The 17,895-nt window shown below is 43.8% G+C and overlaps 1 protein-coding gene across 2 annotated transcripts in view; it reads left to right on the forward strand.

Annotated features, from left to right (window-relative positions):
* Positions 1 to 10,436: 10,436 nt before the first annotated feature.
* FMN1 (formin 1) overlaps positions 10,437 to 17,895 on the forward strand; it is a 444,350-nt gene continuing 436,891 nt past the window's right edge. For both annotated transcript variants that reach the window (XM_079909633.1, XM_079909634.1), the window contains exons 1-2: positions 10,437 to 10,638; positions 11,135 to 11,266. The gene's annotated coding sequence lies outside the window, so the exon portion shown is untranslated. The remainder of the gene's footprint in view (positions 10,639 to 11,134; positions 11,267 to 17,895) is intronic.

Here is a 17,895-nt window from a genome sequence, read left to right on the forward strand (position 1 = left end):
TATGTATAACTGAATCACTTTGCTGTACACCTGAAACCATCACAACATTGATAATCAACTATACTCCAATATAAAATCAAAAGTTAAAAAGTTATGTTTAAATTTATGACGTAAGTTCTTATCTTGGTTCTGTCACTGGAAGAAGTTTGGAAAAGTCAATATCCTTTTTTGGGAACTCATCTACATGTGATTCCAGACTCTGACTTTTATAGATGTGTTCAGATGCAATGAGGCTAGAATCCATAAGATGAAATTATTCAGAAGATTGTCAGTGACAGAATTGAAGAGCTTAATATACAAAAAAGCAGAAATGGAGAGAAGACAAATATTAATGATTGATTTAGGGGTACCCAAAGGCATAGAGAATTGTTTATATAAGAGATCGAAGTGTAAGTGTGCCACAAATCCCTTTCTCTATGAGAAGCTTCTCAAGTACAATACCTATAAGAACTTCTCTAGATTTCCACTTATGCTCCCCATCCGGGTACCTCTACTTTACATTCTGCTATTGATTCCTAACCCCTTTCTACTTCTCCACTCAGGACCGTTGACTGATGCCCCTACTGGACCTCTACTTGGCTCCAATGTTTTCTTTGCCCTGGACACATCACTTGTGCCTTGCCTCCCCCTGTACCCACAGTCACCAAGCCTAGGATCCAGGAAACAGTCACAGCTGCCTAAACACCCCCTTGGCTGGGAAGGATGTTCGTGAGATCAAGTTCAGAGTGACCAACCCTGAAGAAAAAGGGACTAGGGAGAGTTCTGAAAGGCAAAACCTCAGGATAGTAAAACTAAATTTTGATATCCATATAAGAACTCTCAGCAAGAAGCTATATATCAAATAGATATATAGTCTTAAGGACTTTTATGTCTTGTAACTTATACAAAAAACAAGGCAATAGTGTTCATAGCAAATGTTTCTTGAATGTAGGGACTGAGTCATATTTGCTCTTAGGGCTAGAGACTAGCACATTACATGAAATACGGTAGGCCCACAACACATGTTTTTTTGGATGAAATCCATTTCTAACTTGTGTTTGTGGTTTGTGTTCAGTCATTATGGAAAGATCAGGCAAGTTGATGGAAGAATCATTAGTGCAAAAAGGAACTTTTTTCGCAGCTGTCTCTTCTCACATTCTTGCAGGGAAGGAGAGATGAGTGAGCAAGCGTTGACTTAGAATAATAAGCTATTACCGTCTATACAAATCCAAGAAATCCTGGTGTCAGGTTTTGGAGGGGAAGCAAGGTACTGTTGGCTGTTCTTAGAGAAAGGACTTGAAGAGGAGAAGGAGAGAGTTTTAAAATTGTTAATATCCAAGAAACGATTCACCAAATTAATTTGTTCTACTGGAACTATGTACACATAAGATGCAGAACTTCCTGGAGATCACCAGCCCTTAAGAATGCACATGAGGTAGACTTCAAATGCTGATATCACAGTATTTCGGGACTCTATGTGCTGTCCTTCCTCTTCAATAAATCTCACCTTACCTCTAGACACTCATTCACTCACTCACTCACACCCATACACACAGATCCCTGACCCATTCTGGTTCAGGAAGGGGTGCACAGGTACTTTATTACCCAGGATAACAGGGGTCCCAAGGTAACAGTGTACCTGATTGGGTCTGTGTAGAAGGCATTTTTTAATTTGAATCATTTAAAATATACTAGTAGAACGTCTTTGTAAATTCTTAATTATGTTTGAGTCATGAATCTTTTTGAGGACCTAATAAAAAGCTATGAACAATCTATCCAGAAAAATGAATATAAGGATATAGGCACACTATTTTTCAGACACATATAATTTCAGGAAATTTATAGATACTTCTAGGAGACCCTTAAAGTCTTCATGTCAAAAATCTCGAGGAATTGTGGGAAGAACACTTTTTTTTTTTTTTTTTTTTTTTTTGCGGTACGTGGGCCTCTCACTGCTGTGGCCTCTCCCGTTGCGGAGCACAGGCTCCGGACATGCAGGTTTAGCGGCCATGGTTCACGGGCCCAGCCGCTCCGCGGCATGTGGGATCTTCCCGGACTGGGGCGCGAACCCGTGTCTCCTGCATCGACAGGCGGACTCTCAACCACTGCGCCACCAGGGAAGCCCGAAGAACACTTTTATGAAGTGAATAATCCTTACATAATCAATCCACTGCTGTGTCTATTTGTGACAGGGATTGCTACTCAGCTACCTCTGAGGGTCGGGCAGGAAACCTAACTGAGTGACTCAGGGAGGACATAAGGCAATGGAAATGGTAAGGGTGTGGAGACCTGGTGAGCTCACACCCCTGGAAAAGGCAGACGCTCCTCAGCCCACCACTTGGCAAGTAGGTTCAGTATTACTGGAATTTAGATTTTTTTACAGAAAGATAAAAATCTGGGTTTTACTACATCCCCTGATTTTCAACAGACTACACATGCAAACAAAATATGACAAGTTGCACTCCCCTTGACAACATTTTATTTTAATTTTTTAATGTACAGAAAAGAAGAAAGATTTATGCAGTGAATACTCATACACTCATCACCCAGTTTCTACAGGAAACTTTTGACTTTTTTGCTTTATCGCATGTCTATCCATCCACCATCCCTCTACCCACCCACCCACCCATCTTAATTTTTATGCATTCTGGTACACTCCCACTGAAACACTTCTGGTTGCTCATTTTTGGTCCCTAGTTTGATCTATTTTTATTTATTTCTCTGTATGTATGTGTGTATGTGTAGGTGTGTGTGAGTATGCACATGCCCATGTGTGTGTTTTAAATAAAGCTTCTGTGTCTGAGCTTACACATTTGGGGTATGAAATAATTAACCAGTAATGCCGCTGTGCTGCTGCGGCACAGGGCCAATCTTGGGTGGGAGCATGACATTCAGATACTTGCTGCACCTGGAGCAACAGGCCAGAGTGAGAAGGTGAGAGGAGGGGACCTGCCAGGAAGGACCAGGTGTGCCAGGGCTCCCGCTCTTACACTGCCTCATCCCCGGCCCCACTGGTGCCTCCCAGGAACCTGGCTGGCACCTTTGCTTATCTCCTCTATCAGTTCTGAGCTCAGAGGGAGAGAGGCAGGATTATTTACCACTCCATCACTGCAGACACACACTCAAAAACAAGTAAAACCCCTCTGACAGGGCATCAGACAGAATCCGAGCCCATCAGGAGCTCACCTGTTTAGCAAGCCAGGCGGCGCAGCTGAAAATATTAAAAAATAAAAAAAATACAAAATAAAGGCAACTTCACTTACAAAAAAATTAAATTTCTCTTCTTATTGTTTCATAAAGTTCTTAAGTTAAACAACTATTCCAGTGTTGCTGTAGTGGGTCCTCTGGACTGAGTCCCTCCTGAGCAACGGCTATCAAGATTCTGCTGTCCCAGGGGGTGAAAATAAGTAAACTTCCCTGCCTCCCTCCTATAGCTCCCTGGTCCTCTCCCACAGCTGTGGTTTTTGCCAGCCATACTGTACGATTTCAGTCCCAGAAGATGCCACCTATGTTACATCTGATTTATGTATAAGCCCCTGCAGCCCTCACACACCCTCAATCACAGTCTTGATCTTCCCAGATCAAGACCTGTCTGTGCAGAAGGGACTTAGGGATAGAAGGGAGGCCAGTGGGTCTTTGCATGTGATGCATGCTAATGAATGCAATGATCCCTAGGCTAACGGCAAAGCTGTCAAACTTGTGTCCAAATCGCTTCTCTCTGCTGCCCCACTCTCCTACTGGCCATCCTTTTCTCCTTGGCATGCAGCCTCCTCATGGGGCCCTTTATTCCCACTGTTCCGTTCCCTCCTTCAGATCGGCTCATTCCCTGTCAAGCCCAGACCTGCCTCTTCTCTCCTCTCAACAGGTCTTAACTGACTTCCCTCTTTCACTCAGGGCTGTCCTATGTGATTGGCCAGGAGGAAATTAATCTCATGCTTTCATTTGCTCTAAGACTAACGGGAAACACTAATTTGATGGATTGCTTTCACATTTTAATTCCTTAGCTCGAGGATGACTGATGTGGGTCCATTAGGTACCCAGGCTGAAACTTTGCAAGAGATGTCTCCAACAGAGGGGCTATTCGGGCTGCCTTTGACTGACATTGACAATAGCATACTTATTTCACTGAGAGGAAAGTCTCGCTCTCTGTGAAGCAAGTGAAAAAAACAGCAGGCAATACATATTTGTTCACTGTTAAAGGAAAACTTCAATGATATACTTTTTGCTTATCAAATGTTGAAGGTAAAAAAAAGATAGTGAATGTTGCTGAAGAGGAAGTGAAATTGACACTCATATCCAGTGCAAGAGAATAAACTGGTGCATACGCTCTGGAAGGAAGTTTGGCGGTTTGATGGTGATGATTAAACCACACACACACACACACACGCATGTGCGTGCACGCACACACACACACACATATGTCGTGTATATGTATATATACGTATACACATGTATATGTGTACATATATACATATATATGAATAAATAAACTATTTGAAGAATTTAGATGAAGGTCAACAGTGCCCTGTGGGGTCTGACCCTGCCTGCCTCTCCAGTCTCATGTCCCCCTCTCCTTCCAGCTCTGAGTCTATCCACACTGGCTTCTCTCAGTTCTGCAACACACCTCATGTTCCTTCCCACATGTTATTCTTTCTGCCTGCGTGGTTCTTCATCTTCCTTTTCACTAATCATTTCCTGCGATCCTGTGCACCCCAGTTTAAGAGTCACCTCCCCGGGAAGCCTTCTCAGACCACCACTCCTCTCCCCCAATCCCCCAAAGTCTGGACAGACTCTCTTTTGATCTGCTTTTAAGGACTATATTCCTTTCCTTGTGCTACTTAGCCTAGTAAGTCCTGAGAGTCTCCTTTGTGTGGTTATATTATTCATCTGTCTCCCTTCATGAACTATACACTCAAAGAGAGCAGGTTTGTGTTCACCTTTCCATCCCCCGTGCCTAGAAAAGGACCTGGTATTTAGAAGGGGCTCAAGAAATACTTGTGGATTAAATACATGAATAAATACTTGCTGAATTAAATAAATGAATGATGAGATTATAATCCATTTTAATTTTCTCCTTTGTGCTTTCTTGTATTTTTCAAATTTCAACAATCATGGGATACTTTTATAATAAAAAGAAAGTCACTTTTAAAAAGCTTCTCCTTTCCTTTGAGCCTACAGCTGTTCTCTGCAGAGCCTGCTGCCTTTGGCACTGATCCTCTGACTGCTACTGTTCCAGGCTAGCCTGAGCAATGAAACAGGATTATGCTACATTGTCTGAAATTCTGCCCCAGCTAGGGACAGTCTTCCCAGCCCATCACCTTTGGGTTACTGGGCACAAAGCAGTGGATTTGGATTCCTGCTGTTATCTCTCTCCTGCCCTCAGAGCTACAGCTTGGTGGCTTCCATGACTCAGCAGATGACTCTTGGACAAAGCAGTGTAGTAAGCCTGTTTTGCCAGGTAACGATGAGACAGTGGGATTTTACTGAGTGCAAGTTCTGCTATAGCGTCTGAGGCTGTATCTCTTGGCATGAAACAATCATACATTACTCCACTCCACTACCCTTTATTCAGAAGAACTATAGTCATTATGACTTTTCCTGTTGAGTCAAGCCTGAGTTTTTCCATGGAATTAATACAAGAGATTTAATGGTTTCATCTTGAGACTCAAGTTCTTACTTTCTTCCTACCCGCTGACAGCATAAATGCAATAATGGTTGTATCTCAGTGAGAGTAATTTCTCCATATGGCGCTTCAGGTGGCATCCGAGATATTTTTAACATTTCTGTAGGCAAGTTAAAAATACCTTGCCAGTCTGCAAACATTTTACCAGCCTCCGCAATGCTCACCTACACATTGCAACATTCCAAGGATAATTTGTCATTTCAAATCCTTTTCGGAATGAGTTGGAGAATAAATAAATATGGATGATGCATCAGAAGGGACAGAGCCCACCCAATCCAAATAGCTATTATTCTGGTGGTCTGAACGGGCGTCTAAGTAACATTCAATTGTTATTTGAGTTCTGGGCTTTCCCATGGTCTGATGAATCCTTTCTCAGACTGTGCATCTATATTAAGTAACAAAGTTGCAGCACAAAGCCTTGTTTTTCTGTGTCTTAGATCCCTGGATATGCTAGGGAGACTGGCATCTTAGCAGCACTAAGTATTTTCAGGAAATTTGGGGGTGATGAGTAGTTACTGATTGACAAAGTAGCATCTATATTAGGATGAATGTGGCAGCGGGCAAAATGCATTTATCCGGTGTTGAGATGAAAAGCTGATTACACAGCCCGGGGCAAATGAGGTGGAAACATCTTGGAGATTAGGTTTGCTCCCTGTGTCCTACATTTCAGAGGGATGCAATCATTGGTTTAATGTTTCCTGTGGACAGCTTTTCCCGGGGTTGAAATAAACACAAAATCTATCCTGGAGAACGTTGCAAGTAGAAATTTAGCTCAGTCAGGACAAAAAACAACATTAAAATTAGTGGTCCTACGACAGGCACTCTGGGATGACTGTGTCATCCCCTGTCCGTGACAATGAGGTCCAGATTGGTTAAGGTGATTTGGGCCATACAGTGTAAGGAGATATTGGATCCTTTCTAGAATTACCTGTTATGCTGTCATATCCTGACAGAGCACGGTCCTTCTCTGTGGGAGGGCAAGTCCACCCCGCTGGGAGTGCTCACTGGGGGGCTCTTCCTATCCATGTTCCCATCACAGCTCCCAGAATTCACTTGCAGTGTCTAGTTCCCATGTTCGCTCCAGCTGGTCTCCCCTTGGCATATCCATACATGGGTTCTACAGATGTCCGTTCCCTGACATCAGCTCTTGGATAGAAGAAACTCCTTGCTCCTGTCTGGTCACATAATGGGAAGGTGGGACTCTTGAGGCCACAGATGATGCCACCTACTACATCTCATCTCTTTGTTCCCTGCCTGGGTTGGAGTCCTTCCAAAGGGAACCACCAAAATGTCTGTGTCCTTTGCTCTGTGTCTGCCTTCTTTGCTTCTTTTTCAAACACCTCTTCTGCTTTTTCTTTGACATTGAAATCACCTACTTCAGGGAAGGGCAGAGATGCAATTAAACACAGCAGATCACTTATTTTATGCAAGGCATTATGGGGATAAAGTGGTAAACCACAGCTAATCCTCTCCCTCAAGTCGCTTTGAACCCAAAGGAGGAAACAAATATGTCTGCAGCCCTTTACGAGGGACAAGAGGATAAAAGAAGTACAAACAACATGCTACAGAAGCGCCAAGCTGGAAATGAACTCTGACAGGGCAGGAGGGAAGGCTTCAGGGAGGAAGTGGCTTGTGAGCTGGAGCTTAATGGAGGAAGGACCTGTTTGTTTCATTCTTTGAAAGGAAGCACTTAGTGGTTGAACCGATATCTGTGGTTTTCATTGGCTGTAGAACGTCACAGCAGCAGGACTGAGAAGCTGCAGGTATATGGAGGATCCATCTAAGACCTAGAGCCTGGCTTAAGTCTCTCTTTCTCCCTTTCTTGTAGGAAAGGGATGGTTTAATCTTTTGAGAGGAGTTGAGAGTTAATGATCTGTGAGCACAAGTAATGTTTCTTGCTGTTAGAGGTCATGGTAGAAGCATAAGTGAACGTGTGCATTGCAGATGTTCCCCTCCCCAGTCCCAGGTCAGGAGCAGTCCTCTTCCGGCAGTAAGCTGATGGAGTTATTAAATGCATTTCACACAAGCTAAACAATACTTGAGTGCACAGGAATCACCTGGGATATTTTATTACAGTGCAGATTCTAATTCAGTAAGTCTGGGGTGGTCCTGAGAGTCTGCATTTTCAATAAGCTTTGAGGTGAGGTGGATCCTTTTGGTCTACTGACCACATATTGGAGTGAATGTCACTGTCTCATTTCACTAGAAGTGAACTAAGAGGTAATGAAGAGAGTTTGGGAATAGATGGGGAGTTACATGAAAATTTTCTACGTACCACTAAGGGCTTAAAAAGAGGACATGTAAACATTACATGAAGCCCAAGTAGGCAGGAATCGTCTTTTATATTTTCTTGGTTCCATTTAGAAAGTAGAGTGCTTTGATAAACAAACTGACCAAATTCAGTATTTAAAAATTCATACCATATATTTCAGAGAGGGGTGCATTCTGTGGGGATCATTAGAGCCAGTTTCTTCCCTTAGGAAGGCAGAATGGTGTACTGTAAAAACGTGGGCCTCCGAGTCAGAAGAATTTGCGATTAAGACTTTCTCAACTATGTAACCTCAAGTGAGTTATCATTCTCTCTAATCTCAGTTTCTCATCTTTGGAATGAGGATAATACCTACCCTGCTGGGTGGCTATGAAGACCAGTGATGATATTTACAAAGTGAGCTCTTCAAGCCTGATCCAAATTGTGTGTCCTCAACTAAGTTGTGTTTCATCGAGGTCATGAAATGGGTTTTATTGAAATGGATATCCCCAGAGTCTGGTACAGTCACTAACACATATTAGGCACTTAGTAATTGTTCATTAAACCAGGTGAGATGTACAACTCTAAATGTCTATACCGCTAACCTGTTAATTGGTATATACCTATCTATTACCTATGACCTTTAACTTACTTATATTTTGTCTTTATAAATAACCTTTTTGGAAAAATATTTTTCTTCTCTTTCTCTTTAAGCCACTTCCTACACACCTCTCCCTCCCAAACTTAGAGCGATTCCATATTTCTAAGTTTGATTAGAAGGTTAGAAGAGGATTATGAATCTCTTCAGAAAGCTTTAGAAACAATGCTAAAATAAGACTTTGGGTTATATCCTCTTTTTTCTTTCTAGGACTAAGCTCTTATGGCCATGATGTTATTTTATCGGTTTATTTTAAAAGATTCCTACTTCTGTTAAAATCTAGTTAGACTCAAGCCCTGGAAAAATTTACTTCCTACCCATCAATATCAAATCACATCTCTTTTCTATGAGCAAAGCTGACTTGCAATTGCTCCTAACACATTTCAGAGGCGATGCTTCACTCTTGGAAGTGCTTCTGAAGTCGCAGTTTCAAGAAGTGTGAGAATTGGGTCCCTCTAGTATAGTTTTTCAGGTAAACAAAACAAAACAAAACAAAAAGCTTCAAAGTAATGAGTTGCCTTAATGCTCTTTGTTCTTCTTCTAATTGATAATAACGAGTTTTAAACAGAAATATTGATCTAGTATTGACTCTATTCCTAACTAATTATATGAACCTGAACAATTATTTGCCCTCTCTGAGCCTCAGTGTTCTCATCTAAAAGGTGGAATTTACATGAGATAGATGTGTGGCTTGAAGGAGACAACTATATATAAACTGCTTATTAGTGTTTGGCTAATCTGAGTAAGAATATATCAAAATGTCCATAAACTATTATCTAGAAAAAAAAATTGAGGAAAAAGTCACTTTAAAATATCTGCCCATTTTTTTGACATTTATTTATGATTTGAACAGAATATTATTTGTACAGAATCTGTTCAGGATAGATTTCTCTTCTTACGTGCCAGAAGGATGATAAATTTTGCATTTATCAGGAAGTAGATTGAAGGCAATGCCCTTTCTTGCTTACCTACCTGGAACAGACAGAAATGCCACCCAAATCACAGACCAAATCACTGTATCATTAAGGCCTCAAATCCTCTTATGAAACGTTTGAAGGTAGTTCATTCCAGTAACGATTACACACTTCCTTAAGGGAAAAACAGTTTACCCTGGCATCAAACTGTACACCGATTAACTGCACAGAAACAGTGGCAACCAGATCTTGAACGCCAAGGTTTTCCAGCAAGCAGGTAGCTTCCATTGTGAGGCCCAGGCCTCTTGACATCTGGACTCAAACCTCCTTTCCCGGTTCACCAAGGCCCTAGCTCACACTTTCGCTCAAACCTGTTTAGCTCTTAACTGCAAGTAGTCAAAGTAATTTACCTGCCATAGGTTCTGGCTAAAGAGCTATATGGAGCGGAATTGGGAGTGTGAGGGAGACTAACATAAGAGTTTGTGTTTACGTGTGGATTCTGTTTCCTGAGTTCTCCTCCTTGGCTCCTTTTAGCACTTATGATCGAAAATGGCTAGGCTGGGGGTGCAAGGGTAGAGGCCGTTGACCTGACCACGGGAGTGGCACAACCTTGCGGGGTCTCCGAGGCGTGGGAATCTCAGGAACCGTGGGAGCCACGGACCTGCTCCCTTTCCCCGCATCGCTTCGAAGCAGTCCAGGGCGTGTGCTCTGAGAGGCGCCCGGGAGCAGGCAAGCTCGGGGCTTGGGGCCTGGGATTGGCTGTTGCCTTGGCTGTCTACCTTAGATCTAGCCTTGCGACCACCACCTCCTACCCGGCTGCCTGGATTTGCGTTGCCCAATAACCTAACCCCGCCCTAGCCAGGCTCAGCCGCTCTGCTGATTGAGCGCGGTCACCTCCCACCCGACTTTGCCATCCGCCCGCCCAGGAGCCGCTGTGCATTCCCATTGGTCGTCAGCCCTGCCGATCAGTCCACAGCTTGCCTCCCCTAAACAGCCCGTCTGGCCGGCGCGTGCTAGGGAGGCGGGGTCTCGTGGTTGTGGGTGGGGCTGGGGCGGGGCCTCGACGGAGGCCGGCGCGGCGGCGGCTTCAGGTTCTGGCTCTGGACTCGAGCGTAGCATCCTCGCTGCAGCCGCTACCGCTGCTGCACCTGGTCAGGTAAAGAGAACCTTGTCTGTCCTGCTGGCGGTGTGCCCCGCCTCTTCTCCTTCCCGACCAAAGGTTGCCTGCTCCGCCTCCTGGGGCTTCAGGGCTCTCGGAAAGAGGCGTCGAATCTGTTTTGCCCGGCTACCTTATCTTCCTCCCCTTCTGCGTCCGTTCCTCCAGCTCCACAACTAAGAGGTTCCGAAGTGCGTTGTTGGCCCCCCCCCCCCCCCCCCCAGCCGGGTCTTCCTAACGCTCCTCACTGCAGAACTGTCTGTTAACTCCCAGCCCTCTTGACCCGCCAGGGCTGTCTCATTCGCAGCTTGGCACAGGGAGGGTGGAAGGGCGGGTGGGGGAGGGAGGGATGCAGCGCTTTATTTTGAAGCTGGATGTGTTTAGTTCTGAGGGGGAATACTTCAGTGGGCTTGGTTTGGGAACGGAAGCTGCTTCCTGGTTATGAATGGCAGTGACCAGAAGGATATCTATTGCTGCTTTGTGCTTATATTTGTAGGTGGCATTCACCATCACTGTTTTCTTCTTTCATCATCATCATCAACAACACCACCACGACCATCACCATCAACATTTCTCTTCCTCCATCAGAGCTCTCCAAGTTCTGCAAAAGCAGTCTCTGTTCAGGCATGTAAGTGCTGACCCCCAAATAATAAGCAATGACCTTGCCCCCCTGAGGCCAGAGCCAAGTCCTCCTTTAACTCAAGCACAGGCAGCTGGGAGCAGGGTGTGCATGGGAGGAGTTTCCTTATCCCCCTTTGCTGTTGAGATTGCCACAGAAAACCCTTTGTTTTAATCATTCACACTGCTGCTAGCTGACTCCTGAAGAGTTTGACACTGGCATTCATACGCTCCGGATGGGCAGAATGCAGAGTCCAGGACCAGTGGTACAGCCCTGTGCAGTATGGGTGCTTCATTTATGGAGAGGTGAATGTCCAGACCCAAGCCTTTAAGAGGACCAGGTCAAGTAGTTTAACATCTGACTTTATTCCACAGTGGCTCTAGTTGTACTAAAGCGTGATCCATGTTTGCGTATGGGGTATGTGCCATCCATGTGCTGTGTGCCTTCTTGGGGGAATCTAAGTTCCTGGAGAGAGAATTCGGTTGTGTTGTTTACAGCAAGTAGCATCTTATGGGCACACCATTGGTATTCAACAGCCGTTGCTCAGCTGTTCTTAGGGCTTACTACAAGATCATTTGGATCACAGGCTTATTAACCCTTATTCAGGACGGAAAACAGTAAGGCTGAGAGTTGCATATCAGATTAACTGTCATTATGGAAGGAAGTACCTCAATAGTATATAAAAGTCCCAGGTCTCCTTGATCAATGATATCTAACCATTAGTCTCCTTTTTCTCAGTTGTGTTTATAGTGCAGTAGGACCCATGAATTAAATGCCTTTAGATATCTGCAGGAACAAAGGAGCAGTGGCTTCACTGGAGGGAAACAACGGGTAAAAGTCAGAGGGCGATATATCATAATGGTTAAACTCATAAACGTGTCACCTGGGTTCAAGTCCTGGATCAGCCACTTACTAGCTGAGTGGGTTTTGGCAAATCACTTACCCTTTTGAATTTTAACTTCTTGTCTATAAATTGGGGATAATATTACGTGCCTCATAGGGGAAGTTGTTGCTGAAATGCTCAGTAGTTCCTGGCACATAGTAAGTGGAGAATGAATGGTAACTCTTATTAATAACACTTGCCAACAAGGATAATAAAGGCCAGTGTTCTGTCCTTAAAATGTACATTTTTACCCCATTGTCTTTCTCCCTCCTCTTTAAGTCTCAAAGATGATTCCAGTGGGGGATGGTAGTCTTTGGGGTCCTCCTAAGACTCAGAGAGGTGGCGTGTGTTTGGACAGATATTTCTCTCACCAGCTTGAGCAAATGCTTAGCAAGCTCTATTAAAATACATTAAAGATGTCGCTTTAGAGAAGGTTTCTGGACCTCTGGGCCTGTCCTAGGCGGCTCCTCTCTCCGTGGGTGTTCAGTGCGCTGACTTGGTAAATTGTGCTTTTTACAGAATCACTAGTGAATGCATTGGCTTCTGCCCAGGAGAAGCAAAACTACATCAAAAATGCCCCTGGTAATTGAAGAAACTCTAGCTTGCCAGCATGGAAGAATTTGTGTTTTACAATATTTTCATTCTCTAAGAATAATATGTTTTCCTTTGCCCACGTAGAAAACGGCAAGCAGTCACTGAACATCAATGTGGTTCAATTTTCTTATATAGAAGGAGAGGTTAACAGTCTTATCTGCTCTTTGGGGATACTTTGAAATTTAGAGTGTATTGTCAATTATATTAGTTATGGTATTTTTTGTTGTGCAGGATGGAAACCCAGCAGAAAGAATTCTAAGCAAAAATGAGCAATTTTGGCTAATGTAACGGAGCCACAACCAGAGTCTAGTTTTAGTAAGGAAGCTGGTCTGCCCCAGCTCCTGAGATTCAGATGCTTTTCTGGTTGCTAGCTTGTTTTCTGTCTCTTTGTCTCTATCTCTTTCGATTCTTTTATTTCTGCTCTTCTTTCTCTGTCTTAGCCTTATTCCTTCCCATCACAGACCTTGTCCTCTCAGTGCCTTCAGGAGCTCTGGATTCACATCCATCTAGCTCTGTAACCTAAGGATAACCCCCTTCTCCTCTAGTTCCAAAGTGAATCCCAGGGAAGAACTGTGATCCATCAGTCCTCGATCACAGACTTGATTAACTCTGTTTAGAATGAAGGTTTCGGCTAAGGGGATGGGGTCCCCTGGGTCCTATAGTTGTCTGGGGGTGGACCTCCTATCCTAACCTTCCTTCCTCTTTAGACATAAAATTGGTAGAGCTGTCTCCAGAGGAGGAATATGGGTGGAATGGGAGCAGACTGGAACTTGATGTGATGATGGTAAACATCCTTGACAGAAGATTCAGAAACACTCCTCTCCTACCTCACATACGGTGCTTCAGTCATTTTATGTCAAAGCTTTGGACTCATGTGTGTCATCCCAGGCAGTGGTATTTTAGATGATCTTGCTTTAATGGTTTTCCTGTTCAAACCCGACATGTAGGATTGTGAAAATTTATCAGGGATATTTAATAATATGCAGTGATTCCACTGTTGTTAGGTCATGTTTGGGGATGACTCATAACCTCTCGTTGGGACTTTGTTTAACAGGAGCCATTATTTTTAGAGTCACTGTGTTAAAAATCAGCTTTCTTCTCAGCAGGTCCCAGCCTGTGGGTTCTTAAAGTTATAGGCACTAATCTGATTTGCTTGATCTTGTAGAGATGCTAAACCATGGGAATTGTATCCTCATGGAGCAAATACGAGCTTGCACCAACAGGCTGGCCTTGGGAGGGAATTGAAACATTCCTGTGTTTAGTGTCTGCACAGAAGCGCTGACAAAGCAGTCATTTGTATGCCCTGTAATATAATTACTAAAGTGGGAAGATGGGAAGGAGGCTACGAACAAGGACATGGAGGCTGCCTTGTCAACATATGAAATCAAGCCTCTGGGAAATGGACCATCCCCTCCCACTTAGGTTTCTCAAGATGTCTGGCTAGATGTATAACAAGTCCCTGAATAATCTGAATTTCTGTATTTCTTTAGGCTTTGAATGTCTAATACCATAGTTACCTATGGGGGTTGGGGAGGGGCGAGAGTTGGTCTCTCTTTAGGCCACTTCAACTCACCACTTTCCTGAAATGCCCTCTGTAATTCACTGCTGCAAGAAGTGGGCTACTGGCTAGGTTTTCTGTTCTTGCTTTTTTTTTTTTTTAACCAATTTATCTATTTCCTTACCTTAATTAAAACTGACCTGTATTGTATTCCATCTTGTTAGGGCTGTATCTGTTTCTCCTTTCTCAAGTGTCATAGATCATTGTTAAAGACCAACATCTTTCAAATTAAGCACTTTTTACCTTGGTCTTCTGAGTCACAGGCTATTGGGGGAAATATTTTGGAGGTAGACAGAACTTTTTTTTTTAACGAGAGAAAAACAAACAGAAGTTGATTAGCATGTGCGTGGAGCTTACATGTGGGAGCACCCCAGACATGAGTAGCTCCAAGCGGTGGTTAGAAACTGGGCTTAAAATCATTTTCGGCTAAAGGAAGAGGAGTTTGGGGCTTCTGGGTGCGGGAGGCAAGTTATGGGACTGTGACCTGGAAAGGTGTGGTAAACAAGGGTTGTTTAGTAAGGCTTGTTATGTGGATTTCAGTCTGTGACTTCTCCATTGATAAGAGTTAAGAGTTCTCTTTAGGGCATGGGAGAAGGAGACAGCTTTTACAAATAGAAATTTCTTTTATAAATGTAAATTCCCTTTACAAAAGGAAAACGTGTGCACTGTTTTTAGAGCTTTTCCTGCATCTGCTGCTACTCAGTCGTATTTAACTCAAAATAATCCATACGCCAAAGAGGCATAATTTGCAGTAGCACATTCTGGTACCCCTCATTTGGCCCTTTGAAACTTCCCTTTTTCCAGGAAGTTTTATATCTCAAAATCGAGCGGGTAGCTGTAGAGAGATTCTGGTTAGGGTTTGTAAGATAAGACATCTACAAAGGGAGAGAGAAAGCAAAAGCAACACCATGGATTGGGACAACCTGCGAGAAAGCAGCAAAGGACAGATTTCAGCCATTGCCCTAGCTCGTTGAATCAGCCTCTCAGTCTTGAAACAGGTCAGTCCAGTTAAGCAGCTGTGTCTCATTTCAGGGGTCGGTGGTATAGATGGGAATAAGGTGCCCCCTAAGTTAGGCCTCCCTGTGGTGTGAGAAATGAGGCACTTAGTAATGGGCATTTCACTGGGAACAAAAAGAAAACAAAGATTGATGGTGAGAACAAACTACAGACCCCGTTTTTGAGTCCACCGGGCAGTTGGTCAAGAAGATTTCTAGATGCTGCGCTCAAAGCCTCCTTGATGGTGGAGTGAGGACAGGCAGTGGCAATTTGATGAATCTGCTAGTTTACAGTTTCAGTGTCTCTGGTGATGGCACTGGGTTTTCCAGTGAACATTCTGAGTGCCCTATCCAGCAACTGGAATGAAAGTTGCCTAGGCAGGACTTTTTAATATTCATGTGGGGGCTTCCCTGCTGGCGCAGTGGTTGTGAGTCCGCCTGCTGATGCAGGGGACACGGGTTCATGCCCCGGTCCGGGAAGATGCCACATGCTGCTGGGCCCGTGAGCCATGGCCGCTGAGCCTGCGCGTCCGGAGCCTGTGCTCCGCAATGGGAGAGGCCACAACAGTGAGAGGCCCGCATATCGCAAAAAAATAAATAAATAAAAATAATATTCATGTGGGTCATCAGAATGTAGGCATTAAAGGACAAGTAGCAGATGCAATCAGAAGGCTGACTGAGGGGCAGGGGGTAGATAAGTCTGTAAATGTAGGGCAGGAGACACCATTATGTTGCTACTGTCAAGGTATTAATACCAACATCCCAGTAGGAGCGCTGTAGTGCATGTTTTTGTGAAAGAAGCGCAGAGAACACGAGATGACGTGCAGAGCAGTGTTTAGCAATCCAACCAACAGAACAGGGCATGGCTGCTCGTCTTTTGCTGCGGTTGCCTTGTTTTTGCCCACAGGAGTGTCTGTCCACACTCCTCCATGCTCAGATGCTTTCTTCAGTGATTTCCTCTGTGAAACACAGAAGGAAAAAGATGGACGTTTCAGAGAGAGGGAGAAACTGTCTACTTATGGGTAGAAGCTCACCCCAGTGATCCACTCAGCATGGTAGTTTTGGTAAACCATCAAATTCCCCGAGCTTTGACATTTGCACAAAAGAAGTTCCAGTGAAATTCTCTGAAAGAGCGGCATCACCTGTGGCCAAGAGCATACCCTTGTGAGCAGCACATAGATGATCACGGTGCCGCCTCGTGCTCCCTGAGAGCTCTTTCCGGTGTGTCGGTTTCTCTGAGTACTACAGAGCTGCTTTTCTGCTCTTCGGTGTTGTAAAGATTGAGCTGGGATGGGTAAAGTATTTTTGAATGACAGTTGCTGTCTTAACGTTGAATGATCTTTTTCTTCTGTGAGAGTTACAACGGGGCAAATGTAGTTATGTTGAATGTGTTCAGTCCCTGGGATGTGGTAACTAAAAGCTTTATTTGTCGGTGTTTTCAACGGGTACATTGCAGCTGTGATCTGCTGACTGACTGAAAGCTCATCCCTGTGGTCTGAGCCCCGTGAGTACTAATGAAGTCAATGTCTCACCATTACCCCATGGAGCCATATAGCTGCTTGATGCTCTATTCTGAGAAAACCGTTCCCAGAGTCTGTTCGAAGAGCAGGCAGTGAACATGAATGTGCTTCTCTGTGTCCATCCTGTGCTTAATACAGGGGATTTAAGCTCCTTCCCTTGGTTACCTCTGTGCAGCAGGTAAGTGGTACTATGCCTCTTCGCTAGATGAGTGAATCAGGGCTAGGAGAGGTTACCATGCTTGCTTAAGGGTACGGCTGTAAATGGAACCTGGGTACTATTTACTCTACCTGCTGGACTTGCATTCCACCTTCTGTCTGTGCCCTCATAAGCCACAAAGAACATTCCTGGCTTTAGAATTTTTCAAACTTTCAGAGCAGAATAAACCATAAGTATAGTGCAGTATTCTGGGTATGGATTTAGTAAAAAACGAGGGTTGCCGTTTTTAGGCATTAAAATGATTATCCTTTCTCTTTTTAGATAAAGGCAGCCACTTTAGAAAATTTTCTAAGCCTAGTTCATATTTGGAAAGCTTTGCACATAATTTTTTAAAAGCCCACAGGTCTGCAGAAAACAGAATTCATCTGCAGAATTGGCATCCATCCTGTCCCCATTTGCCAGTGTCCTCGTCTCCTTCTATCTCTGTTTCTGAGGTAGCATCTTCTACTACAGGAGATCAACCGGGCTTATAAATCCACTCTTTCCTACCCACCCAACCCCCAAATAAATATGAATAGAGTACATCACATGTAATAAGGGGCATTGTCCTTGTGTTAAGGTCACTTTCTGATTTGTCTTAAGCTGGTCCTGATTTCTTTTAAGCTCTGAAAACATAGGTTAATGTTAATTTTCACGATGATTTGAAGAACCGAAACTCCACATACCCTAGTGTCGTTAAGGAAATTGACAGATTGAAAAAAAATAAACTTACTGTTTCCTCAAGCAGCATTCTCTTCTTTCTTACTCTACAATTCTTGTACCCAAGTTGTCCTCTAGGTGGTTGACAAGGTATTTTTCTAGTTGTACAGTGGAGAAAACTGAGATAGGGAGATAAAAAGTGACTTGGCCAAGGTCACTTATGGTCAGTCAG

Source organism: Stenella coeruleoalba (assembly GCF_951394435.1).
Source record: "Stenella coeruleoalba genome assembly, chromosome: 2".
NCBI classification, from domain to species: Eukaryota; Metazoa; Chordata; class Mammalia; order Artiodactyla; family Delphinidae; genus Stenella; species Stenella coeruleoalba.